The sequence below is a fragment of the Notamacropus eugenii genome, chromosome 2 (assembly GCF_028372415.1).
Source record: "Notamacropus eugenii isolate mMacEug1 chromosome 2, mMacEug1.pri_v2, whole genome shotgun sequence".
NCBI lineage: Eukaryota > Metazoa > Chordata > Mammalia > Diprotodontia > Macropodidae > Notamacropus > Notamacropus eugenii.
In genome coordinates, this window is record NC_092873.1 from 462,526,176 (window position 1) to 462,553,625 (window position 27,450).

The 27,450-nt window shown below is 40.0% G+C and overlaps 1 protein-coding gene and 1 long non-coding RNA gene across 10 annotated transcripts in view; one reads left to right on the forward strand and one right to left on the reverse strand.

Annotated features, from left to right (window-relative positions):
- Positions 1 to 27,450, forward strand: part of RGS8 (regulator of G protein signaling 8) — a 221,617-nt gene that overhangs the window by 119,583 nt on the left and 74,584 nt on the right. The gene's annotated exons all lie outside the window — the stretch shown is intronic.
- Positions 14,837 to 22,067, reverse strand: LOC140529649 (uncharacterized). Its single transcript, XR_011975627.1, has 3 exons — positions 21,975 to 22,067; positions 20,512 to 20,623; positions 14,837 to 15,187 (listed from the first exon to the last, which is right to left on the reverse strand). It is a non-coding gene; the product is annotated as an uncharacterized lncRNA (long non-coding RNA).

A 27,450-nucleotide genomic window follows, 5' to 3' on the forward strand; every position in this document is an offset into this window, starting at 1 on the left:
TTTCATTGAAAGACCAATTTTTCCCCTGAAGTATTATACTCAGTTTTGCTGGGTAGGTGATTCTTGGTTTTAGTCCTAGTTCCTTTGACTTCTGGAATATCCTATTCCATGCCCTTCGATCCCTTAATGTAGAAGCTGCTAGATCTTGTGTTATCCTGATTGTATTTCCACAATACTTGAATTGTTTCTTTCTAGCTGCTAGCAATATTTTCTCTTTCACCTGGGAGTTCTGGAATTTGGCCACAATGTTCCTAGGAATTTCTCTTTTTGGATCTCTTTCATGCGGTGTTCTGTGGATTCCTTGAATATTTATTTTGCCCTCTGGTTCTAGAATCTCAGGGCAGTTTTCCTTGATAATTTCATGAAAGATGATGTCTAGGCTCTTCTTTTGATCATGGCTTTCAGGTAGTCCCATAATTTTTAAATTGTCTCTCCTGGATCTATTTTCAAGGTCAGTTGTTTTTCCAATGAGATATTTCACATTATCTTCCATTTTTCCATTCCTCTGGCTTTGTTCTGTGATTTCTTGCTTTCTCATACAGTCCTTAGCCTCCATCTGTGCCATTCTAATTTTGAAAGAACTATTTTCTTCAGTGAGCTTTTGAATCTCCTTTTCCATTTGGCTAATTCTGCTTTTGAAAGCATTCTTCTCCTCATTGGCTTTTTGAACCTCTTTTGCCAATTGAGTTAGGCTAGTTTTCAAGGTGTTATTTTCTTCAACATTTTTTTGGGTCTCCTTTAGCAGGGAGCTGATTTGCTGTTCATGCTTTGACTTCATGTCTCTCATTTCTCTTCCCAGCTTTTCCTCCACCTCTCTAACTTGATTTTCAAAATTCTTTTTGAGCTCTTCCATGGCCTGAGCCCATTGAGTGGGCTGAGACACAGAAGCCTTGATTTCTGTGTCTTTGCCTGATGGTAAGCATTGTTCTTCCTCATCAGAAAGGAAGGGAGGAAATGCCTGTTCACCAAGAAAGTAACCTTCTATAGTCTTATTTCTTTTCCCTTTTCTGGGCATTTTCCCAGCCAGTGACTTGACCTCTGAATATTTTCCTCACACCCACCTCACCTCCTGATCCTCCCAGCCAGTGTTTGGGGTCTGAGATTCAAATGCTGCTTCCAGCCTCAGGGCTTTGGGCGGGGGCAGGGCTGCTGTTCAGTGTGAGATTAAATTCAGATGCTCAGGTGAGGGCAGGGCTGCCTCTCAGGCTCAGTTCCCTCAGGGAGTTTATGCACAGACCTTCAACAATGGATCCAGGCTCCTGCCTGCTTGGGGAGCCCTGGTCTGCCGCTGCCCCTCAGTTTCTGTCTCCCGAGGGGGCCCGAGCCATGGGGGCACCCCACTTCCCCCTCGACCCGCCAAAGGGACTCTCTCACCGACCCCCGTCACCTGTGGGTGGAGGTACTTGTGCGGCCGCTGGAGATCCCGTCCCTGAAGCCCGCTCGGATCTGTTCCTCTCGGTGCCGCGGCCACGGCAGGGCTGTACTCAGCTCCCAGTCCCGGCGCCCAGTCCGCAGCACGAAGGACCTTTTACGAGAGGTTTGCAGGTCTCTCGGGAACAGAAATCTCCCTCGCTCCAATGTTCTGTGGCCTCTGGGTGCAGAATTCGCCGTGAGTTACTTCTTTGTAGTTGTTCTATGGGTTGTGGGTTCGGAGTTATGTGTATCCAAACTTACTTTCTAGAAAGAATAATGAACATTCATATAGAGGTATGAGAAGTTAGTAAGTTTCTAAAGGCAATTTGCATTTTAACTTGAAATTAAAAAAAAAACAACTGGAATGAAAGAAATAAATCTTAGTCCTTTCTTGAATTCCTGAAATTATACCCTCACTGACTTTCAGATTTATTCTTTCAGTCTTTCATTCATTTATTCAAGAAAGCAGTATGGTATCATAGAAAGAGCAGTGGCCTTGACTTGGAGTTGGGAAGTCCTGGGTTTGAGACTCTGCTTTGACTTAAAAGCTGTGGGACACTGACAAAACCACATAATGTTAATAAACTTCAATTTCCCCATCTGTAAAATGAAGATAACAATACTTCTACTCTCTGCCATGTAAGGCTATTGTATGATTTGGATGAGATAATGTATGTAAAATGTTTTGTAAGCCTTAAGGTGCCTTATAAATGTCAGCTGTGGTTATTATTCATTCACGTATTGAAAAGCCACTTATTTGTCACCTGCTGTATCGAAGGCACAGTAAAGGCAGTGAGTTTCCCTTCACTGGAGCTCTCCCAGGTTGAATGCCCATTTGTTAGGGATACTGTAGGAGGGAATCTTTTCCAGGTTTGGGTTTCGGTGGCCATTCATGTCCATTCTTGCTCTAAATCCAGGATGCTACGAAATCCTTTGATTTTATTTGGCATTGTGAAGAAGGATTCAAATATGAAGAAGACAGAGCCTCTACCCTCAAGGAACTTATCTAGTTGGGGAAATGACATGAACCCAAGTAGCTATAATCCAATGTAGAATGTGATAAAGATCATGAGAGAAATGAAATGACAATATTAATAGCTAGCATTTGACAAACAGAGGTCAAGTGACTTGTCGAAGGTCACATTGTTAGTAACTGTCTGAGGCCACATTGGAACTCAGGTCTTCCTGACTCTAGGTCCAACACTCTGTCCACTTCACCATCAAGATTATGTGGGAGTTCAGAAAGGAAGGAGAAATTACATTGGTTTGGGCAGTGTGTTCAGAGAAGGCTACATGGAGAAGGGGTTTAGAATTAGAACCTGAAGGATGGGTATGCTTTGGATAGGTAGAAATGGGTATTTCAGAAAGAGGAAACCCCATGAGCAAAGACACAGAGGCAAGAATATGTAGAATATTCTTGAGGCACAGCCTCTTTTTCTTCTATACAATCAAGCATAGTTTTAACTACCAGGCTAAAGAGGTTGATCTTAATTTGGTAGGCACTGGGGAACCATTGAAAATCTTTTAAAAATAGATTCTATTGATTTTTTTAAACATTGTTTAGATTTCCTCTTTCTCTCTCATCCTCCTCTTTTCCAGAAAGTCACCCCTTACAACAAAGAATTAAAAAAAATTCAGCAAAACTGACCAAAACATATCTATCATTATATTCCGCATCTATGAACTTCAACTTCTATAAAGGGTGTGTGTGTGTCTGTCTTCTCTCATCATTATTGATGATTTTTGATCAACAGAGTGCTATGATCATAACTATGTCTTAGGAGACTGACATGGCAATAATGTGTGGGATGGTTCAGATTGGAGATGGGGAGTCCAGTTTGGAAGTTATTACAATTGTCCAGGTGAAACATAATGAAAGCTTAAAATAGATGGTAGTAAAAATGGACAGCAGGGGATAGGTCTGAGATGGACTGAGGAGTCAGCACTGAGGATGGCTCTGGAAAACTGAGTTATATTTTTGATTTTGCATGACTTCACATATATGATTGATATCAAATTGCTTGTCGATTGGGGGGAGGGTAGGAGGAAGAGAATTTGGAACTCAAAATTTGAAAAAATGAATGTTAAAATATTTTATGTGTAATTGGGAAATATTTAACAAAGTAAATAAAATTAAAATAAAAGTAAAAAGGTTTTTTGTCTTTACAGTATTGTCATTGTATCAACTCCTCTCCTTATTCTGCTCACTTCACTCTGCATGAGTTCATACAAGTCTTCCCACTGTTTCTCTGAAACTTTCCCCCTTATCTTTTCTTTTGGCACATTACAGTTCTATGCCATAATTTGTTTATCCATTTCCCAAGTGATAGGAACCCTCTTAGTCGCCAATTCTTTGCATGACTTAAGTATTTAGAATTATGCCATGTCAAGTGTTGAGAGGGCCCTTATTCAATTCAACTTAATTTAATTCAGCAAATATTTATTAAGTACTTATTACACACAAAGCACTGTGCTAGGCAATGGGGTTCTATAATCTGACTGCTACTGAATTAATGAATCCTGTCTACAATATTTAGTCACTGCCTAATGGTAGCCAGTGAGGGGGAGGGAACTCACTAAATTCTAAAGTGACTGATTCTATTTTTGAATAGTTCTTATTGTAAGGAAGTTTTACCTTGTGTTAAATTCAAATCTCAAAAATATCTTTGACCTCTTATTCATCCTAATTCTTCCACTTTGCTGGAAATCCAAAGGAGAAAGAAGTTCTGGAAGAAGTCCAATAGAGAGCGCAGGTTGTTCATCCTTGGTCTTTCTGAGAAGGTGGTTATAGTCCACGCAGTGGACATCTTCTTCTGCCTCTGGCCAGTCATTTTTAGATGCCACCCCGACAGCATTGGTGGTGACCAATGGCCAATCAGTGGCTAATTGCTGCATCATATCAATAAGAAGTATGCACTTGACTGAAAGACAGAAAGGGAGCAATATGAAATAAGGCTGGTGGGAGCTGGGTTTTATTTCATCCTCCAGGCAATGGGTAATCACTGAGGGATTTGGAGCAGAGTATGTTGAATGGTCAGACCTGTGCCTGAGGAAGGTTAGTTTGTTGGCTGGTGGGTGTAAATATTAAAGACAGGAAGACTGGAAGTAAGGAGATCAACTGAGAGATTATTGCAGTAGTACAGGAGAGAGGAAATGAGAGTCATGACAAGTGTGGGGTCTTGGTAAAAGGAACAAAGAGGAAGCATATAGGAGAGGTTGTGGAGGTAGAATTGGCAACACGCGGCAACTGATTGGATATGGATGATGAGAGAGGGGAATGTGCTAAGGTTATGAATCTAAGTTGTTTCTTGACCTTCCTCCTCAACTCCCAAGCTAAACAATAGTAACACGTCTCAGGGAGCTAAACATTACTCTTGTCACCCTAGCCATCTTCTCTCCCCACCCCCCATCCCTTTCCAGTTGTGAAACTATACTTAAAATGTATTGATCCACACCCTGTGCCTCCACACCATCTTGCAAGTTTCCAAACCAAAATACTACTTCTTGACCACCACTTCTCTAGGTGTTGTCTCTCCATTAGAATAAAAGTTCTTTGGAAGAGGAGATGATATCTGCTTCTGATGTAACTTCAGCATGTTTTTGTCTATTGATTGCTTGATAATAATAGTAATGATGACTATTAGCCAGTGGGTGATCTGTCTGATTACCTTTCCATTCTTTGTGGTATTCTCACTCTCTTCCCATCATGAGTGCCATCTTATTTCCAATGTAACCTTAGACCAAAGATGGAGAAACAGGAGTTGTGATGGCATGAAAGAAGTTGCTAATTATTAGGAAAGCCTCAATTTTCTTTATAAATCAGCCCAGGATACATATTTGCTATGATATCACCATTTCTAGGAAATGGCAAAAAGAGGTTGGAAGAGGACTAATTATGAGGGAAGCATAGAAATGAAAGGATGGTGCTGTGGGCATCTCCTAACTGTGCTCCCCATGCTATCTTTGCCCTGGCTCCTTCTAACAACACTTAGGAGTTGTGTCCAGCTTCCTTGGCTAGTTTTCCCCAAATTATATGTCTGTTCATCAAACTGAAAAAGCTATCAATGTAAAAAGCATCTCTCACGACCTGAGGTATTAAGACAATGGAACACCCATGCTAAGCACAGTGGATTAAAATGAAATATAACATTTTCCTTGGGTTGTGCTGGGGCTGGAGGTTGGCATAGGGGTGAGGTCCTGTTGATTGAAGAGAGCCCTGTGTATTTAAGTTATGTTCATTCTCTACGAATTAATGCTGTGATAAGTTCAGACCAACAGTATTAAGATGAAAGCCTTTCTATCCCATTACCATGAGTTAGTGAGTCCCCTGGGAAAAGGTTATACCAGATTCTATTTTCTAAAACAGAAACCTATCTCAAGAGAATTCTATGAACCAAAGTTATATTTATTGATGTAGCAGGAGAGAAGCTTCTCTTTTGTGAGCCCCTTTAGCTCAAATGTTATCTAGGACAGCAAGTAAATACATTCTTATTCTTTAGGAGAAGCCCATGATGTAAACCACGTTTCCTCTAAAAAATACTCTTGGTGTTCAGCACAGCTGTAACTAACAATTTCTGGAGATTGAGCAAGTTGTGAGAGTGGGCAGGGGAGAGGATGGGCTCATTTGGAGCATGATGGCCTGGACACTACTGTCTGGCTAAGACAGAGGAAAAAGAGTCTCTGGCTACTGCTGCATCTACACAACAGAGGAGGAAGCCCTGAGGACTTTCTCTACCACTTCTGCCATAGTATGAGGTAGAGGAGGAAACTGGAAAGGAAATTGATGATGAGGGAGGCCTCTGCCCTCACCATTTTGTTCAGGGATGGGTCAGAAGAGCAAGAGTCCCAGGCTGCTGCCACAAGGACAATACAGTTTGGGAGAAGGGGAAATTGGGGGCACTTTGGGGACAGAGGAGAAAATACCCTCAGGTTGGTACTGTCCTACTCTGTGGCGAAGTTCTGGTTGCCCCATGTTGGGGATAACTCTCTTTTTCAGGTTGGATCTGAAGTCATAGATGTGTTTCACTTGGTGCCCTTGATTAGTCACGTGGAAGATTTGTTTCAACTCAGTTTCCTTGGACTACAGATCCCCTGGGGAACAAATAAGGTCTATAGGCAGCAGGGATAGGAAGGAAAACTCTGGCAAGCTTAGGGGCATCAAACCCCTTTACATTTGCTCACCCCATCTGATCTCCCAGACGGCCATTGTGCATGCCAAGGAACAGACTGAATGTTTTCACACGTGCTTTTCATGGCTCTTTTCCCCTTGGCGATTGGGGGAGCCAGTGTCCTTACCCAACAAAGGTCTGTCCTTTGGTGAAAAGTGGATTAGCATCCCTGTGTGAATAGATTGTGATCATAGCAGCATTTCCTAAGCAAATTTTGGCAACAGAACATTCTGGGGCTTAATATGTATATATTGATGCTGCTGCTGCTGGTGGTGGTGAGCCTTGAGTAACAGAATAACCTCATGATGAAGCAGCTTTGGAGAAATTGTGGTACTCCTATATCATAAGAAGTGACTTGGGGTAGGTGATGGAGAGCTGTTTCTGGAAGTTGGAAGACTTTGATTCAAGTCATATGTTAGATACATACTGTCTATGCGACTCTGGGCAAATTGTATAACCTCTCTTGATCAAGGTCACTCTCTAAGACTCTAAATTGAAGAGAAGGTGTTGATCTGCATTTGGCAGAGGGAGTGTCCTAACCTGGGAATTCTCTACTATGCTTATGAAATGAGAGGTCTGGTTTAGAAAAAAATTGGGGGGAGGAGGTCATTAGAGAAATTTTGGGGTACAGAATAAAGGCCACTATTTATTGTATTTTCATACCAAAAACTGCTGTTTATATAAAGTCTAAAATTTCATATTTAATAACTTAGAGAGAAATTACTAAAACTTTCTCATATGAGCCAGAACACCAGAAGAGAATTTAGGAAGTCCTAGGCTAGGATTTCCCATAACCCACCAGTTTTCAAGACTGAAATTATGGTGTGTAAAGGTAAATTGGGTCACTAATTTATTTCCCTGACCTTGAGAAACAGCCTGGGATATTGGAGAGTGTTGGGTTTGGCATCAGAAGACCTGGTGCTGAAGCTTGTCTCAGATGGGTCCTTGCTGTGTGATCAAAGGCTAGTCATTAACAGTTCAGAGTTCATGGTTCCTCACTGGTAAAATGGGGATAATAATGCTTATATAATCTTCCTCATAGGATTGTTTTAGGGTATGTGCTTTGTAAATTACATTTAAAATGTGTGAATTATTAGTATTCCTTTGTTTTTTATCCTCCTTAGTATTCTACTTTTTCAAATTTCAAATTTTATTTTTTTCAGTTAACAAGCATTTATTTTTTTTCTCTCTCCCACCTTCCCATTCTTCTTCTTCAAGGGGAAAAACCAAAAAACAAAACCCCTGTAACAAATAGGCATTTTCAAGCAAAAATAGAGAAAGATTCCCCCCCAATGGTTTTTCTAAACCTTTCCATCCTTCCTCACACATGGCACCCTTCCTCAGCCCTTCCAACTCATCATCTTGCTTCATATTTAACAAAAAATTGAGGCTATTCACCAAGAGCTCCTGCTTCCTCCTCCACCTCACCTAACGTTTGTTGCTCAGAAATCTTTCAATAGTGTCTCTTTCTTCACCTTTGTCTCACATGAAGAGGTGGGGCAGCTAGGTGGTGCAGTGGATAGAGCACCAGTGCAGGAGCCAGGAGGACCTGAGTTCAAATCTCACCCCAGACACTTGACACTCACTAGCTGTATGACCTTGGGCAAGTCACTTAACCCCACTTAACCCACTTAACCTCATCCTGGGCCATCTCCAGTCATCCTGATGAATATCTGGTCACTGGATTCAGAAGACTCTGGAGGAGAAGTGAGGCTGGTGACCTGCACAGCCCTCCCTCGCTCAAAACAAAGTCAAGTGCAAGTTATGTCATCATTTCTCTGATAGCATGGTCTTGAAGGATGAACACACAAGCACATAGTGGATAGAGACTGGGTCTGGAGTCAGGAAGACACATCTTTGTGAGTTCAAATCTGGCCTCAGACACATACTAGTGTGTGACCCTAGGCGAGTCATTTAACCCTGTTGGCCTCACTTTCCTTATCTGTAAAATGAACTGGAGAAGGAAATGGCAAACCACTTCAGTATCTTTGTCAAGAAAACCCCAAATAAGGTCATGAAGAATCAGACATGACTGAAATGACCATTAAAAAACAAAAATGCAGATAATTATAACACCTGTCTTCCAAAGTTGTGAGGATCCAATGACATGATAATTGTAAAATGCTCAGCACAGTGCCTGGTACATAGTAAGAACCACATAGATGTTGGCTCTCATCATCATCGTCATTGCTGTTGTTACAATTTTGTTATCTATACAGTGTTTTCCTGATACTGTTCACTTCATTCCACAACAGTTCATCTTGTCTACTTGGGTTTCTCGGAAATATTCCTTTTCCACTACATTCACATACCATGATTTGTTCAGCCAGTCCTCAATTGATGGACATAATTGTAGATTCTAGTGCACATATTACTCTGCTTTAAATTTCCAAAAATAAAATTACCTCATTAGTTGGAGTCAGTGTTATTGAGCTTAGCTCCTGCTCACACTCCTCATTTGCCTTCTTGGGAAGTTTTTGTCTGCACAATAGTGCCCAAACCCCAAATCAAAGCTACAGTCAACGCTCATATATACAAATATAGAATAAAGCTCAGCTCCTCAATACCCAGTTTGATGGTAAATTCCTTGAGGGCAAGAATGGTATATCAGATTTATTTTGTATCTCCTATAGTATCCAACAATTCCCAGCACATAGTAGGTATTTAATAAACATGTATTAAATTCATCGATTCAGGAATACAATGTAAGTTCCTTGAAGGTTGAGTCTATTTTTCATTGTTTTGTAGATTTGGAGCTGAGAGAGAGACCTGAGAGGTCACCTCATCTATTCCCTTCAACTTAGAGGTGTGGTTGGGTCTTTGTATCTCCAGTACTTGGCACGTAGTAATCACTTAATAAATGCTTTTTTTTGCATTGGATCAACTGTATGAATGAACATGTTTGTACATCAATGACAACATTTTTTTTATCTTAAGATGGCGTCTTCATCCATCTTTTGGATTGCACCACAAAATTGCATCCACAGTATCTCTTGTATATTGCTTATCTCTATATATCCTCTTTTCCTTTCTACTACCCAGAAACAATTCTAGTTTCCTAGAACAGGCCCTTATTCAGGAGCCTTCTAAGTTATCTTTCAGCCTTCATTCTTTCCCTTCATTAATGCATTCTTCACTGAGACAACAGCAACAGTTCATGTTTAAATAGAATTTTATGGTTTCCTCATTCATTCATTCAATAAGCATTTATTAAGCCCCTACTGCATGCTAGACGTTAGAGATACAAACATACTAGAAAAACAGTCCTTGCTCTCAAAGAATTTACATTATATTATAATGACGGGGACAGCAAAATAACATGTGCATAGAAAGTTAATTATAAAATGTATATAAAGAAATTTTTAGGGAAAATTATTTTTCCTTTCTGGGCCTCAGTTTCACCTGCAAAATGAAGGAGCTAGGATAGATGATCTCTTAAGTTCTTAACAAGTATAGATCTATTAGTCTGTTAACGTAGGTAATTAAGTTTCAACCAATTCTGGGCCCCTACATACATTTTATGATCCATCTTTAGTCAGGACGGGGAAGGAGAAGTTAGGGAGATGTTATAAGAACTGAGAATGGATAGAGCACTGGATTTGGAATCAGCAGCACCTGGCTTTGAGTCCTACCTTAGGCATTGACTAGTGTGTAACCCTGGGAAAATCACTTAACTTGTCAACTTTCCCACCTGCAAAATGGGGAGGGATTGGATGCAATGATTGCAAAAGTTCTTTCTGGTTCCATTTTCTTTTTTTTTGTATACAAGGGTCTTTTTCCATTTTCTTTGATCTCTTTTGGAGATAAAACTAGAAGTAGTGTTACTGGGTCAAAAGGTGAGTACAGTTTAATAGCTTTGGGAGCAGAGTTCCAAATTGCTGTCCAGAATGACTGAACTGGTTTGTAGTTCCACCTGTTTTCCCATAGTTAGTATTTTCATTTTATGTCAATTTTGTCAGTCTAATGTGTGTGAGGATGTGCCTCAGAGTAGTTTTAATTTGCATTTTCTAGTAATTAATGATTTAGAACATTTTTTAATATGCCTTTAGAGAGCTTGGATTTCTTCCTCTGAGAATTTGCCATTCATATTCTTTGACCATTTATCAATAGGGTAATAGACCTTATTCTTATAAATTTGAACCAGTTTCATAGATACATACATATGTATGTATGTATATACAGACTTTTATCAGAGAAACTTGCTGCAAAGATTTTCCTACTTCTTTTCTAATTTTAGCTGAATTAGTTTTGTTTATGCAAAAACGTTTAAATTTGTCTGTCATCCAAACTATTTTATTTCTTGCGAACCTCTCTGTCCCTTGTTTGAATTCTTCTCCTATCTATAGATCTGATGGGTAATTTCCTCCCTGTTCCTCTATGATGTTACTCTTTAAACCTAAATCATGTACCCATTAGGAGCTTGTCTTGGTAATGTGGTGTAAGATATTAGTTTATACCTAGGTGGTACCTTCTCTATACCCTGCACTAGAACAAGGGAGCTCTTCAGTGTCTGGGCTCTGGAATGTTCCATACACACACTTGTGGTGAGACCCCATCTGTCCCCAGTGTCTGAAAGCCTCTATGTCTGTCACCCTGTGCCAACCTGGGCTGGGTAAATGACTCATAGTGATTATTTTTTCTCTTGACTTTCCTGACCAGGACTTAGTTTGATGCATTTTCTAAATCTTCGTGGAAGGGTTACCTTGGAGAAGCTTGGCTGTATTTCTTTCTGCTCTGTTACCTGGTACAGAGTAGGCATTTATCATAAATGCTTGCTGCTTCCCTAACTCAATAAAGTAATATGGCTTCCTGTTGCCTTCAGGATCAAATACAAAATCCCGTTTGGCATTAAATGCCTTTTATAACCTAGCCCCTTCTTTCCTTTCCAGTTTTTTTATACCTTACTCCTCAACACATGCTCTGATCCAGTGACAACAACCCCTTGGCTGTTCCACTAGTAAGTTCTTCCATTTCTTGGCTCCAGGCATTTTCTTCGGTTGTCCCCATGCCTGGATTGCTGTCTCTCCTCAGCTCTGTCTCCTGACTTTCCTGGTTTCCTTTAAGTCCCAGTCAAAACTGTCTTTCTTCCTGGAAGCCTTCCCCAGCCCCTCTCAATTCTAATGCCTTCCCTCTGTTTGTTCTTTCCAGTTTCTCCTGTATACAGCTTGCTCTGCATGTATTTGTTTGCATGTTTTCTCCTCCATTAGATTGTAAGTTACTTGAGAGCAGGGACAGTCTTTTGCTTCTTTTTGTATCTTCAGTGTTTAACATGGTGCCTGGCACATAGGAGGTGCTTCATAAGTGTTTATTTGATTAATTGATTCATTTAAGAGTGGAGCCCAGAGTGAAGCAAAAATTATCTGAACATCTCATTTTTTGGTCAGCTGGTGCAGAGATTCACCAATCAAGAGAGTGCTGCAGGATGGAGGCTGCTGAGGAGAAAGTGGAGAAGAATTTTAGGAGTTAATGTCAGGCAAGGCAATGGGGAGGGAAGTTAATGTGTGTGGGGGTGTTGGATAGATTGAAGGAGGTGACACACTTGTTACACTTTCTTCCTGGTTGTCTTCAGGGTCTGCTGCATCAATAGCTTCTAAAATGACTTTGACATTTCCTTAGGAAAACATATTTATTACTAGTAAAACAGGACACAAGCTCGCAATCTCCTGGAGTGTCTGGTGTAAGCAGGAAATCGAGGCACAGGGCAGAAGGAGGATTCCTTTTCCCCTGCAGTTCTACGAGGGCACCGTAAGGACAGAAGAGTAAATTGGCTGACTTTTCACGAGTTCTCTCGACTGCCCAACCCCAAAGTGGGCAACATGTCTTATGCATTTCCTATGTCCTTGAAAAACAGTAGGCCCTAAACACATATATATTGATTTTATTTCACTTGATTCATAACTGAAACAGAAGGCCTGGTGCAGAAGATAGCATTAGTCACAGACCCTTAAGGCAGTTAATTTCCGTAGATGACAGGGTTACTAGTTACTGGGAATAGAGAGGTCTGTCCTGCTGGGAAGTTTCTAGGTCAACTGCTCATTTAGCCCATTCAAGGGATTTCTCTGAAGTTTCTATGAAAAAATCATTAGGACTCAGAATCTCTTTGGAATCCAAAAGATTCCACTCTGTTAGGGGATTTTTTTCTCTCTTAATCTTGGGAATTTTATCAAAGTTTCTGTGGAGGCTGGTCGTCTCAATGGTGTTTAGACGTCTAGTGTAATTTGGGAAATGTTTTCCATTATCCCTGATGCATGAGATTGCTGCTAGTTGGGGGTGGGAGTGTGGGCTGGGCTGGGGTGTCAGGATTTGGGAAAGTATCCAAACCATGGTACCTTCCTTCTCAAGATAACTCAAGTCAGTCAGGGGCCCCCAGGAACATGGGAGGGAGTCATCAGGCCCGACTCTTCTATGTAAGGTTTAGCCTTTGTTCTCCTTTGCTTCTTTCCACTCCTCAAGGCTACTCTCTCTCCCTGTCAGCATCCCCCACCCCCTCCAGACTGGCATACTCTCAATACAGAGGCCCTGCTGGGTCACACCTATTCAGCCTGGGCTCCTTATTCCATCTGCCTCTTATTCCAGGAGGAATGAAAAAGAGCAGAGACCCTTGGGAAACAAGGAGCCTTTTCCCCAATGTGAAAGCACCTCCAAGCCAGAATCCTAGGGGGCTCAACGTGATGAATGTGTTGTGGGAAGGATTTTTTTTAAAGCAAAAGATGAATCAAAATCCACAAACCATAACTTTTGATAATGTCACATCTCTTCTCTGCCTACTTCACTAATTTTGATTATTTGAGTTTGATTTTTTAAAGCGATCGAATTCCTAAGAATTAATTCCTAAAGCGATCTATTCCTAAGAATAGGCATATGTATTCATATACAGGCAGAGTGAAACTAGCAACTTTTGTACCTCAGGCAAGTAGAACCAAATGTGTCCAGGACAAGTGGTAAGAAACATGTCTTAAATGATAGGAGATAGAGGAGGGTGGGCAAGGAAATGCCCTGGGTTGTAGGTCACTGAGGGGAAGAAAAACACTCCATCTGATAGTTTCCTATTTTAACTAATTATTCTGGCTAAAAAGTGCTACGTCCTGTTTATATACTGCTAAAGGATTCCATGTGCTGATCAGCACCCTCTAAATACCAGCATTCTTAGACAAAGCCCCACTCAAGCCTCGCTGCTTAAGGCTCAGTACACAGGTAGACATCCTGAATACAGTATTCTTCTATCTTGATTTCTTGAACCCTACTCACCTATTAAGACCTGACTTTGACACTATCTCCTCCATGAAGCCTTCTCTGCTCTTTTAGCCTATAACATTTCCCCCATCACCCTTGCAGATCTCATAAAATAATTGGCACCTCTGAACATTTATTAATATCTACTTTGTAATATAATTATTTCTGTTTTTGTCTAGTCTCCCTCCCAGAATATAATAGACTGTAAAGCTGCGTGAGGATAGGTACATAGTCTGATATAAATGTGGCTTTACTAGCACCTACCTTACAGTCCTGCATACTACAGGTACTTAATGAATGTTGTTAAATTCAATACACAAAACTATTCTCGGAATTACAGAATGCTTTGCACACAGATTTATGTATACTGTCCTAATTTCTCATTTTCTATTCATGAAGTTGGCATTGTTCCCAGAGCAAAAGAGTATTAATGATGGCAGTGTCTGATGAGAGTTGGGAAGAACCTTTTCTCATTTTTGGTTCCTGTCCAGAGAAATTTTAAATATTAAACAGAATAGTTCTTTGGAAACAGTCTCCCTTATCTTGCAACACTTAAATAATTCTGATGAATTGCTTTTGTGAATGATGGAAACCTCCTTTGGGAAAGGATAAGGAGCTTCCTCCTTTAGGGGTAGAAAAACATGCTTCTGGAAATCTAGGGACTTAGGAAGTTTAAAAAGTTATCTTCTGATTTTTTTTTAAAGGATGAATGCCTTATCTTCAAAGGAAGTCAAATGTTTAAAAGGAGGAAAGAGGTCAGATTCAATCAACTCTCAGTTACTCAAGGATTGTCATTCTGTTTAAGACAACAAGCTTGTGACAATAACAACATGGTACCCGTCAGCTGAATTTCATTTTATAGATGGTCATAGCTGATAGGTTTATGTGAGTCTTAGCACTTTATGCCATTTCCCACAACTTTATCTCCTGTTTTCTGCCTGTTTTCTAGTGACCAATGTCCTGTAGGGAAGATAAGCCCTCTACTGGAAGGTGGTTAGGTAGAATCCAAAGTCCTATGCGAATTTTATTCATGTCTGCAACTTTTATTTGTGTCTTTGCATAGTTCATCACAGAGACCCCACCCAGCAGGCTGAGGGAACTTCCTCACTTTTGCCTGCTAATGTAAAGGAACTGTAGAACACACAAAATGTCTGCTGCTTATCCTTTGCTCTTGCCAACTCTCCAGGCCATCTCGTTTTTCTATGTACATTTCTTGACATTTTTTACTTCATTTTTTTCCAAAGTTCATTATTTGTTAAGTATTGTAAGCTGCTCACATCCATCTGTGCGTCTGTCTCCTTCCCCTGGAGTGATCCTCATCTCTACTTCTTTGGAGGTTTTAGTGTTTCGTAGCTCGCAGCCATAGAACTCCTCTGGTATTAAAAAAAAAAAAAAAATAAGGTCTTCGTTTCTGGGAGAAGTTGGGTCTGTAAAAAAACTCATTTCCTGAAAGCAGTTCAGCTTCCTCTCTTCTTTAGTTCTGGGCCTAACTTTTCTTTTTCTTTAGAAATTAAATGCAAGCTTTATTTATTCTAGGACAAACTCAAAAGGCTTTTTTTTGTCTTTTTAATTTTTCATTAGCAAATCCTATCTGTTAATGTTAACTAAAGCATCTGTATATTTGCCGTGTTATATTTAGAAATGAAGCAGATAGTTAAATATGAATGTGGATATAACATGACGAAAGCCAAAAAAGTGTGGGTGTGTAGAAGTATATGCATGCGTGTGTGTGCGTGTGTGTGCGTGTGTGTGTGTGTGTGTGATCATGCTAGAAACAATTCCATTCTGGTAGCTAACATTTTTCATTGCTTGTCCTTTTTATTTCCAAATATTATTGTTATTAAAGTCTTGCTGTAATTTTACAATGTGCTCATCCATCCATTCATCCGGCAATCTGTCTGTCTGTCCGTCCATCCATCCATCCATCCATCTATCCATCCATCTATCCATCTATCCGTCTATCTATCTATCTATCTATCTATCTATCTATCTATCTATCTATCTATCTATCTATCTATCTATATCTATATGTCTGTCTGTCTGTCTGTCTGTCTACTTACCTAGCTACCATCTATCTTTCTGTCTGTCTGTGTCTGCCAGCCTGCCTGTCTGTCACCTATATAAATATAGATGGATGGCCATTGAATAAGGTTATCTCTGTTGTTATATCTTTCAGTGACTCATGACCAATTTTGGTATATGGAAAGGAGGTACCTTTGGAAGGTGGTATTGTACTCTACTGTATCAAATATTTTCTTTTCAATCATAAGACAATAAGAACAATGAGATCTTGTAATCCCAACCTCTTTTGATCAATTGCAGGCGGTCTAAAGTTTCACAAGTATAACTTGTGAAAGACTGATAATTTCCTAGTAATAACTTCAAAAAGTATGCCCTTGATGCATGTGGAAATTATTCTTATAATAATTTTATCTAGATGGGGAAAAAGGCAAATAAATCAGTAGTTGTTGATGTCCTCTTGGCTGCCTTTTTTTCAGTATTAGTTATGCCTGATTCTATCGATGCCTTTGTTTTTTTATGCTCCCTCAGATACCTTGTGAATTTATCCCTTGATGCTCTCACAATTGTGTCACCTGTAGCACAGATATCGTTTGGGTATATGGTCACCATGAAAAGAATTGTAGTTTTATATACAGACGTAGGATTGTAGAACCTTAGATCTAGGTTCGGAAGGGACATCAGAGGCTAACTCTCATTATACGAAGAAACTGAGACCCAGGAAGGTTAAGTAACTTGACCCAAGACACAGACGATGAAGAGGTGAAGATAATCTACAAAGAATTTGATAACATCTTCCAGATTAAATCAACATATATTCTGATCACTGGTAACTTCAAAGCAGAGGTGGAAATTTGCAAAGATGATGAGAAACATGTGAAAAATGTGGATCAGGAATAAAAGATGAAAGGTCAAAGACTTGTAGTCTAGAATTTTCATGGTTATATACCAGGAATACTTTCTTGAAGAACAAAATGAGTTGGCAGAGGATATGGTGAGTACAAATAGCATCCCCAAAATGAATTGATTATATTTTAACAGATAGGAAATAAATCCTTACTGATGTGGGAGTTTTTCCTGAATCAACTGTGTCGAGTCAGACTAATGTTTGTTAGAGAAAAAAAATTCAAAATTTGTACAAAGCTAGAGGTACAGCAAGGTGGCACAGTGGATAGAGTGCCAGACCTGGAATCAGAAGGAGCGGAATTCAAATCTGTCCTCAGATACTTACTAGCTGTGTGACCCTGGACAGGGCATCTAACCCTGTTTGCCTCAGTTTCCTCATCTGTAAAGTGAGCTGGAGAAGGAAATGGCAAACTACTTCAGTATCTTTGCCAAGAGAACTCTCAGTGGGGTTGTAGAGAGCTTGACGTGACTGAAATGACTCAACAACAACACAGAACTAGAAGGAAGAAAAATGAGAAGGTTTTAGAGTACAATGAAAACAATTTGTAAGGATACAAGATTTGCAAGGGGAGCAGACTATCCTGCCAGCCATGCCAATGGTAAGGCTAAATATAAGGCAGCTGATCTTTTGTGTCCTGATAGACAGATTGTAAGGGATGAAGACCCTCTGAGACAATACTGAGATACCAAAGAAAGAGGGGCCCATGCCAGTTTGGTTGCATAATAGGTTTACAGGGTTTGTTAGGTTAATTAGGTTGATGGGGGAGTTTATTCATAAGACCCAGTCCTTGGCAGCAAGAGGAAAGAATAGTGTGATAGATTCCTGCACCAACTCCAGGTCAGGTCAAGTATTAATTATGTAGAAACAAAACAAAGGAAGCACAGTGCCAGGGATGGTCCAGGGTCACGTGCAAGTGTTCCCATGGGATAGCTGAAACTTCTTTTGCTGTTTACATTTACTCCAGGTAGTTTACATTCTCTGTGAGACTTGAGGTCACATTCCTAGGCGCTGGCCTATTTATACACAATTCCATCCCAACCTAGTCAAACAAGTTATTAATGATGAAAAAATGTGATATGGACAGAAGAAAGAATATAAACACAGACTTAATAATTTGACAAGACACTTAATGTAAATCAATCGCCATGAAAAGGAGACAAAAAAGAATCTAAAGTACATTAATGAACAAATACTTTACTTACTAATTCTGTTCTTTTCTCATCTTTGTTTTCTTTTGTGTCATTCTACCTTCTCCTATAAGCATAGTCATAACTGTTACATTAGAAAGCAAATATAGTGACTTTATTATCGTTTTGTTTGCTGGGGTGGAGGGTGTTGACTAGAAAATTTTTTTAGATATTTTCCTTTTTTCTTCTGTTTGTTGTTTTCCTCCCATTTTCATCCTTAAATACCCTTGAAAGACTTTGTTTAGTTGACTTTCTTGACAAGCTTTTTAAAAACTGGTTTTACATTCTACTGCTTCTCCCTGTTTCATAGGGGCAATACTACTTGTAATCTTCTATTATCCTTTTGTATAGGATTTTTATGAACAAATTTCTGTTCTAAATTGATTTTGTGTTTGACTCCCATATTTCTCCACTTGGCAAGTAAATGATGTGTTTGCTGACTAAGGCACTTTTTAGATTTTTTTGGTCTCTTTATCATTGCAGTTGGTTTACATCAACTTCTGATCAACATAAACTTCTGAATGAAATTATTTTAGTCTGTATCTATGTCCTTTCTTCTGTCCTTACTCTATTTTTATTATCAGTAGCTTGTTTGATTAGATTAGTATGGAATTGATTTTACTTTGATCTCTCTGTATCTCTGTCTGTCTCTCTCCCTCTTCCTCTCTTATCATGTCTTTCTTCCACCTTTGTACTGATTTTCATCTTTGCTCTAACAAATCAGAGGTCTGATTGTACACAAACAGATAATTCTGAAATAGCTCTGACAATAAAGGAGTCATTTCCTGTCTTTTAAAATGCAATCAATTTCTTTCCTTTTTTTTTTTTTTTGGATGCTATTCAGAGCCAGCCATGTCCTGTGCCTAATGAATCTGCAAGCCTCTCTTATTCCTTATTCATGATTCATGTTTTCCAACATATTTCTCACCATCTTCCCCTGTTCCTACTTTTGCACTGAAGTCACTGAATATCAGAGTATCTGTTGATTTAATTTACAGGACCTAATTGAGTTCTTTGTAGATTTTCTCTACATCTTCATCCTCTGAAACAGATGTTGGTTCATAAGCTGAAATTGTTTTCATGGTGTTCTTTTCTGCAAATACTTAAGACTAATGAGAGAATATAAACTGCTTTGCAAACCTTAATGTGTTATATCCATATGAGCTATTTTTACTATAATTATTATGATTAGCATTGCAATACAGGATGACCAAATATCCTGTGAAATGTTGATTCTTATTTTTGGGTACACAATCAACTCAGCTTTACCAATTCCTTTATTTGCTTCTCCAAGGAGAACCTGTGAGTTATCCTTCCATTTCGTTGCAATTTCTTTACTTATTTCCTTTTCATTCATAGCAAAAATGTCAAGATTGATATGATTCGTTGCTCTGATAAGATGTTCTCTTCTTGGTCACTGGACAAAGACTTCCTATTCAGAGTACCAATAGCTAAGTTAAAGTTTATATGTGGTCTAGAATCTGTGTGATTCTTACCACTCTCTGCCACCATCACTGTAGAATAAGGAGGCTTCAACAGGTCTGAAGATCTTAGGAAGGATAATTAATTAAAACAAGATACTATGTGACAGCACCTTGGACCTTGGCTTACACTACACATTCCTTAATTTGTGATATAAATTTGATCTGGAGGTACATTGTTTTTTGTCCTTGTCTTGGTTATGAACTCAGATATCTTGGATGTAAAAATTGCGTATTTCTTAAGTTAGGACAGTGGATAAGAAGTAAAGCTCAAGGCAGATCACTTTGGCAATTGTCAATCACTCTACTAGCAAATCAAGTGGGGAAGGAGGTCAAAACCAATGACTATGACATATTTGTATTTTCTGTGAATTTGAGCTACTTATGCAACTCCTGTTGGCATTGCCATCAGTATTCAGAATTGGACATGATATCATCTTATAGTTTTTGGAAACCCCATCTACTTCTGAAGACTTCTAAGCCTTTCATCCATAGGTAGGGTTTATCTCTTCCTTCTAAAGGAGGAGTGAGTCATTTAATTTCTATTGGTCAAGCACCTCAACTAGTTCTCCGTAATGAATGAATATGAAAAATCATATATCCAGTATTTACTAAGTGACAGACATTTTGCTAAGTGCCAGGGATGTGAATAATCAAGCAAGCCAATGCTTATGCTAAAGGCTAATATTCTAATGGTGATGAAACAAAAAGATGAGGTAGAAGGAGGGGATTGAGAGTATGTCTGCCAGTAAGGTTTGAAAATGATCTAGGAAATGGTATGATGGTTTGGTTCCTGTAAAGATGAGGCAAAAACTCACCAATAGAATTCTATGGGTAGACTTAGTGGTAGTGGGATGAGGAGGATGTCAAAGTAATGTAAAGGGATTGACAATTATTTTTCAGTTAATCAGTAAAATAATACTTATTAAGAACCCTTATTGAATCTGAGTTGTCTTTTATCTTTTCTTCTCTCAAAACTTCTCTCAAACTTCTCTCAGAATAGTTCCATTTTTCATTCACCTGATACCATCATCGTTCAATCCCTTATCTTCTCTCATCTGGACTACTGTAATAGTCTTCCATTTATCTGTCTGTCTACTTACTTGCCTACCTATCCATTTTTTAACAGTGATTAAAAAAAATTGAGTTCCAAATTCTCTTCTTCCTGCTTCTCCTCCAACCATTGAGAAGGCAAGCAATGTGATGTCAATTTACCTGTGAAGTCATGCAAAATATATTTTCATATTAGTTATGTTACAAAAAGAAATCAAGAAAAATAAAGTTTAAAAAGTTTGCTTCAATCTGCACTCAGAGTTCATTATTCTCTCTCTGGAGGTAGATAGCATTTTTCATCACAGGCACTTTGGAATTGTCTGGGATAATTGGGATCATTGTTGAGAGAAGTTATTATTTTCTACTATATGACCAATTATTAAATTAGGATTGAGGTTTTTCCTTTCTATTTCCTCATCTAGGGACCAGTTCTGGTTGGTCATTCAGCTAGTCACTGAAGGACAAGGCTGATAGATGAGATTGGCCTTATTCTTGAGGTACAAGAGTACATTCTCAACATTTTTGATGGGACCCCACCCAACTGGAAGAACTTACTTTTGTTTACAGTGTAAACAAAATCTAATCTAGGTGAATTCTTGCCCTTAGGAAATACATCTATGGGTGGGGGCAGAGCCAAGTGAGAGCTCATACTCACCTAAGCTCTAAGACAAACACCTTCAGATACTTCAAAAAAGAGAATCTGAACAAATTATAGAGTGGCAGAAAATTCACTAGGAGACAGAGTGTGGTAGATTTCCAGCCCAGGACAGTCTGGAAGGTTGATGGGAAGGATCTGTTGCATGGGGCTGGAGGAACTCATAGCGCACAGCACACAAGCTATACCAGTGTGGACCCACCATAGCAAAGCTGAGCAGGAAGCCGTGGGTAGTCTGAAGAAACAACAGCACTGAGGATTCTCAATCATATCAGCCCAGGATGGGAGTCCAGTGGAACTGAGCAAGAGAGCAGCGTAGCCCCCCAGGTAACAGCAATAACTGCTCCTGAGACTATCAGCCAGCAGATTTAATGTCTGTAAGTCAACTCCCTGAACTTCTGGGAACCAAGATGGCAGAGTGATCTGTAAATGCTCTACCCCTCCCCTTGTTGACCTTGAAAAACCCAGAGAGTATTTCCCCAGGAAAAATCCTGGAACAGTGGGATCAGCTGAAGGGGTAAACAGTCTCTTAGCCAGAGAGGCTAGGAAATCACAAAGGGGGGGTTCTTCTTTCTGTGGCTGAAGGGGACCATTGCAGGACTGGAGCTATTCCAGATAACTCCACTCCATCTAACTGGGAGGAGATCCTGAGCCATAGAGGAGTGGAGCCCATAAGTACCAACACCAGGACCTGCTGGAGGAATCAGGAAGATACTAGCACAGATGGGGTTCACTGACTGCTGAGCCTGCCTATGCTCTAGCTCAGGAGAGGAGACCTCCTGTGGGCAGACCACCCCTCCCCCACACCTCATGCCGCAAGCTCCAGGGTAACTCTGGGGAAACTCAGAAAGACTTCACCTGGCCTCTCCTTTGACAGTAAGCCAGCTCAGCACCAGATAAGTTGCAGCATTCTAGCTTCTAGCTGAAAGAACCACAGGTCACAATACACAGAGCCTCAAGTTCTAAGCACAAGAACCATGGGACTGAGCCCCCATGCCTCCAAAACAGAGATTTACTCTAAAAGTCAGGAAAAGGGTAATCATCATGAGTAAGAAGCAAACCAGAAAAGAAAAGACCATAGAAGCTTACTATGGGGACAAGGACCAAAACATGAATACCAAAGAGATCAGCATTGAGACTGTACTCTCATCTGAAACCTCAGAAGGGAATATGAACTGGTCTGAGGTCCAAAGAGCATTCTTGGAAGAGCTCAAGAAGGATTTTAGAGAGGTCAAAGAAAAATTAGCTAATGATTTAAAAAATATGAAAAAAGAATTCATGGAAGAATTTAGAAAGGAAATACATCTATGTCCTTGCAACCTCCCCATAGTAGTGTAGGGTAACCCAGTTTATGAAGGAGAAAAACAACCAGAGGGTAGAGATGAATTTCTCTGTTCAGATTGTTGGAGGTGTCTGATTCTCATGATCAAATCACATTCTCAGTAGGAGAAGCTAAAGACTTTTAACCCATTTCTTCATTAATATGTCTTCCCTCATTAATTGTTCACCAATCAGATTTGATTTTCACCTGTCAGGGTTACGCCCTTTACTAAAGGTATTTAAGCATTCCGGGATCTACATGGTTTTATCTTTGGTTACTAAGAGAAACCACTGACCATCAATTTATTGATTATCAGCTAGTCTAATAAATTGATTATTAACTATGCAGAAACTCTGTCTCAGGTTTTTCATTCATCTCATTGTCTTGATTAGAATAGTTAAGTCTTTCACATTTGATATCATTACAATAATGCTGTATAAGAGTCTTTGAAATGATTTCTAAGCTTCTAATCTTTCTCCTTTCTATTTATCCTTACACATATACAAAAATAATCATCCTAAGGTACAAGTCTCTAGCACTTCTCTACTCAAAAACCTAGAGTGACTCCCAATTGCCTAGAGGATAAAAAAAAATCTTTATTCTGGGATTTCAAGTTGTCTACAATCTGGCTCCTTTCTTCCTTTCCAGCCTTCTTCCATGGTATTCACCTTTATAATCTTTAAGTTCCCACCAAAGTAGTTACAGACTGTGGTCCAAATTCTGTATTTGTGTAGGCTGTCTTCTATGCCTGGAATGAACACTTTCCTTACTCTCACTTTTAAAAGCTTTACCTTTGGAGCCTCTGTGTTATCTACTCCCTGAGACCATCCCTAATTTGTTTGGATTACTTCCTTACCCTGTTACACTGTACTTTATATTATACATATCTCTTTAGTAAAGTCTGCCTTTGATGCATGATGACACAGAGGTTGCCCAGGCTTCTTAGTAGAGTATTGACTTGGGCAGGTCCTAATAAGAGGCAAAGATTTTTTAGTTCCATCCAATCTGGTGAAAGACTGTGACTTTGTTCAAACTATTCAAGTCCTAAGAAGCTCAGAGAAGTCAGATTGGCCAAAGAAGAAGGAATTTTTTGATCACTGCAACTCTTAAGGACCATCTACTAAGATGTAAAGGATTTGAAATCTGCGTGGGTAGAGAACCTATAACTTTATCTTGGTGTCCCTAGGGCCTTGCAGTTAAGTGGCACAGGAGATAGAGCCTGAGCCTGGAGTCAGGAAGACCTAAATCCAGCCTTAGCCACTTACTAATTGTGTGACCCTGGGCAAGTCACCTAACCTCTTTTTGCCTTAGTTCCTTCATCTGTAAAATGGGGATAATAATAGCACATATCTCCCAGGGTTGTTGTGAGGATCAAATGAGATAATATTTAGAATGTCCTTTAGCATAGTGCCTGGCACATAGTGAGAGCTTAACAAATGTTCATTTCCTGTCTACTTTCCATATTGTCCATTATAGTCAGTTGGTGTTTAAGTATTTTTTAAAAATAAATACATTCTCAAAGTAGAAGAGGAGAAAGAGTATGGATCAGATACCCTTTAGGAAATTGCAAAGCTCCTTTAAGAGACAGCATGGTGAATAGAGAACCTGGAAGGCTTTGGGTTCATGTCCTACCTCTCACTCATAATGGCTGCATCACCCTGGGTGAGTCACATAACTCAGTATTCTAGACAACTTGACCTGGCATAGGCAGTGGGAGTGTCCTCACTTGGCTCTCTCTGTCTGTGAACCCCCAGATCCAGATCCTGTCCCTCTAACAGCCACAAGCTTCTCTGGGAAACAAAAGTCCATCTGGTTAATACCAGCATTCTACCAGCAGTACTACTTCATGGCAGCAACACACTGAATATGCCTCTAATTAACAGAAAATTAATATCATACAGAAGGCAATGGGGAAATGGGGAAGTGCATGGTGGGCATGAGCAGGAATATCAAAAACATTAGAGAAATGTATGATAGGAAGACAATATGGATTGGTCATGTGGTGATCAAGAAATTTTTTTAAAGCACCTACTATGTGCTAGTTACTGGGGACACAGATATAAAAAAATGAAACAATTGCTGCTCTCAAAGAGTTTACTGCTATTTGAGGATATGACAGCTGGCAGGAGAAATTGAGGAAGTCCTTCCAACAAATTGGGTAGACCGTTTATGGGAAGACATAGACAAGAATCAGATGGGAAGGGCAAGTGTGGATGAGTTGCCATCTCCATTACTGGAAGGAGCAACCAAATAGATGTGATCATACATCCTCTGGAACAGTATTTGAGAAGTTTGAGGCTTTACATTTCTCTAGTTGGGAAGATAGCTTGGTGAACACATAAAAGGTTAACAAATACAAGAGTAATATAGAGTGTAATTTGTCACAACAGCATGCTGAGGTATAAGTCACTGTTAAACCCATTGTGTTTGGAGGTGGGGGAAAGGAGAAGAGTGATGGGTTCCTTAGAGTTAAACAACCACAACAACACCCCAAAGAATTTTAGATATTCTCTAGTTCAGCTCTGCTTTCCAGATGAAAAACTCTAGCCCAAGGTCACAGAGCTAGTTAGCAGCAGAAAAGGAAGCATATTTGCCTGTTAAAGCAACATCAATTTTTCCTCCTCAGTGAAAGAGTTGCTTCAGAATTTTAGTCTTGAGAACTTCCCATTCTTTCTGGACTGACTCCCCCTATAGAATTTTAGGTCACTGGATGCTACCTATCTTTCCTCTGAATGCTTCGACATCTGCTTTCCCAAAATAGACAGATATCCTGGAAAGACTTATTTTCTTTTTACTCCCTGTTCATAGTTTTCCAATGTGGGCAGATTTTGAAACTCTATAGGGAGCAGGTTGGGGTAGGAGGTGGTGGGATGAAGATTGGCAGACAGGGAGTGGGGTGTGTGCATCTATAGATAAAATGGGAATCCTTTTGGTGGGGTACATCATGGGATTGAGAGCAGCAAAAGAGGGAAGGAGGAAGAGAACAAGAATTTATAAAGTACCTGTTCTGTGCTAGGCACCGTGTCAACATTTATAAAGATTAGTTCCTTTTATCCACACAACAACCCTGTGAGATAAGTGCTAGGACCCCCATTTTACAGTTGGAAAAACTGAGATAGAGTGACTTGCCCAAGGTCACACAACTAAGAAGTGTCTGAGCCAGTATTTGAACCCAGGTCTTCATGACTCCAGACTCAGTGGGCTTATCTACTTTGCTACCAAACTAGCTAGAGACCTTCAAGACAATTGAGGGCAACCCACTCGTTTCAACAATGAGGAAACTCTGGCCCAAAGACATAAAGTGATTTGCTCAAAATGGGTACAACTAGAAAGTAGCAAAACTTGGATTTGAACAAAGGTTTTCTGACCTCCAATCCAGTGATCTCATGGCTATGTAGCTAGGTCCCAATTAATGGCAATCATGAATCTCATGGAGTGGTCACATGTATTGGAATTTGCACTATTTTGTGGTTATAATGATGTAAAATATGGTCATTGATTCCAGCCCAATGGAAATCTTCAGTGTGGATTTGAATAATGTGACATCTCCGGGGGATTCATTATTAACCCTGATGACTGATCTAGCTATATGATGCTGGGAAGGGCCAAAGACCACACAAGTCATGAGTTAGCCTTTCCCCAAACCAGATTATTCTCTTATTTTTTATTTTTGTCTTGAAAATTTTCTTCTCTGGTGATCTCTGTTCCTTTCCTCCCATGCTCTCCATTCCCTTCTGACTCACTCCTTCCCCTTCATGAGTCCTTAGCATTACTAACATTCTCCTGGACAAATATGATTAAAAAAACAAACATTTATTAAGTGCCTAGTGTGTGTAGAGTCCTATGCTAGCTCCTGGGCGAGACAGTAAAGTTTAGATTCCTAGATGTGAAGTTTACATTCTAGTAGGGCATGAGACCTATATACAGATTACCATATAAATAACAATCCATACCAAGTATATTAGGAAGGACTAAAACCAAGTGCTTGGGGAAAATCGTGAAATTAGGAAAGGCTTCATGAAGGAGGTAACATTTGATTTGGGATTTAAAGGATAGATAGGAATTTAAAGGGGAAAGAAGGACGTTGCAGGGATGGGGAAGAGTGGCTTGGGTGAACGATAAAGTGTCTGGAGGAGAATAATATGACCCAAAGCTCAGTTTCCCCCATTGCTGGGATTATAGTCATTGGCCACTAAGCTTAGCCACTGCAGAATTTTGAAGAGAGTGACATGATCACATCTTTGTGTAAGAAAGATTTGCCTAGCAGGAGTATCAAGGGTAGATTGGAGGCCTGCAAAGGGAGACAGAGAGGCTTCTTAGGAGATGGCGACAATCCAGATTGCAGTCGGGGAGCATTGTACTCAGCAGCAATTTAGGACAATCAGTGACTGAGGGCCACTTGAGCTCCACGTAGGAGGGATTATGTGGGGAGCAGGGCTTATTTCAGGACAAATATGCACGTTCACAAGACTTCCTGCCTTCTCTGAAGCCCTGTGATACTTAGTTACTTAGTTAGGTACTAACATAGATACTATACTATCTTACTACTGCTGTGCCCTCTGTTCATAGCGATCTGTAATTAGGAAACCACTGGGAGTTGGCTTAAGGCATCAGTTTAAAGAAGGTTCCCTTCTTCCCCATGGCAGCTATCCTGGCAGGTGTCCCTGAACCTCTCTGTAATGCAATAGATCTCTTTGCTTGGCCCGATGGGACTCTGTTCTCTCACAGAGCTCAATCTTCATGGTCCCTGTGCAGTTGCTCAGGACCCACTACTTCATTTACCCCTCCATCCAGGGTTCCACTGGAAGCTCCTGTTCTGGCTGCTTCTGTCCCTTGGATGCCCAGGTGAGCATATCTGGGGGGCTAACTGTCCCTATCCTTTAGCTGGACAAGCTTCTGCACCAGCTCTGCCACCTCCCCCCCCCTCCCACTCTGCTCTGGGTCCCAGATGTACTAGCCTTTACCCCTCTCTTCTGATACTCTATGTCATTACTGGCCATTGCTACCCCACCA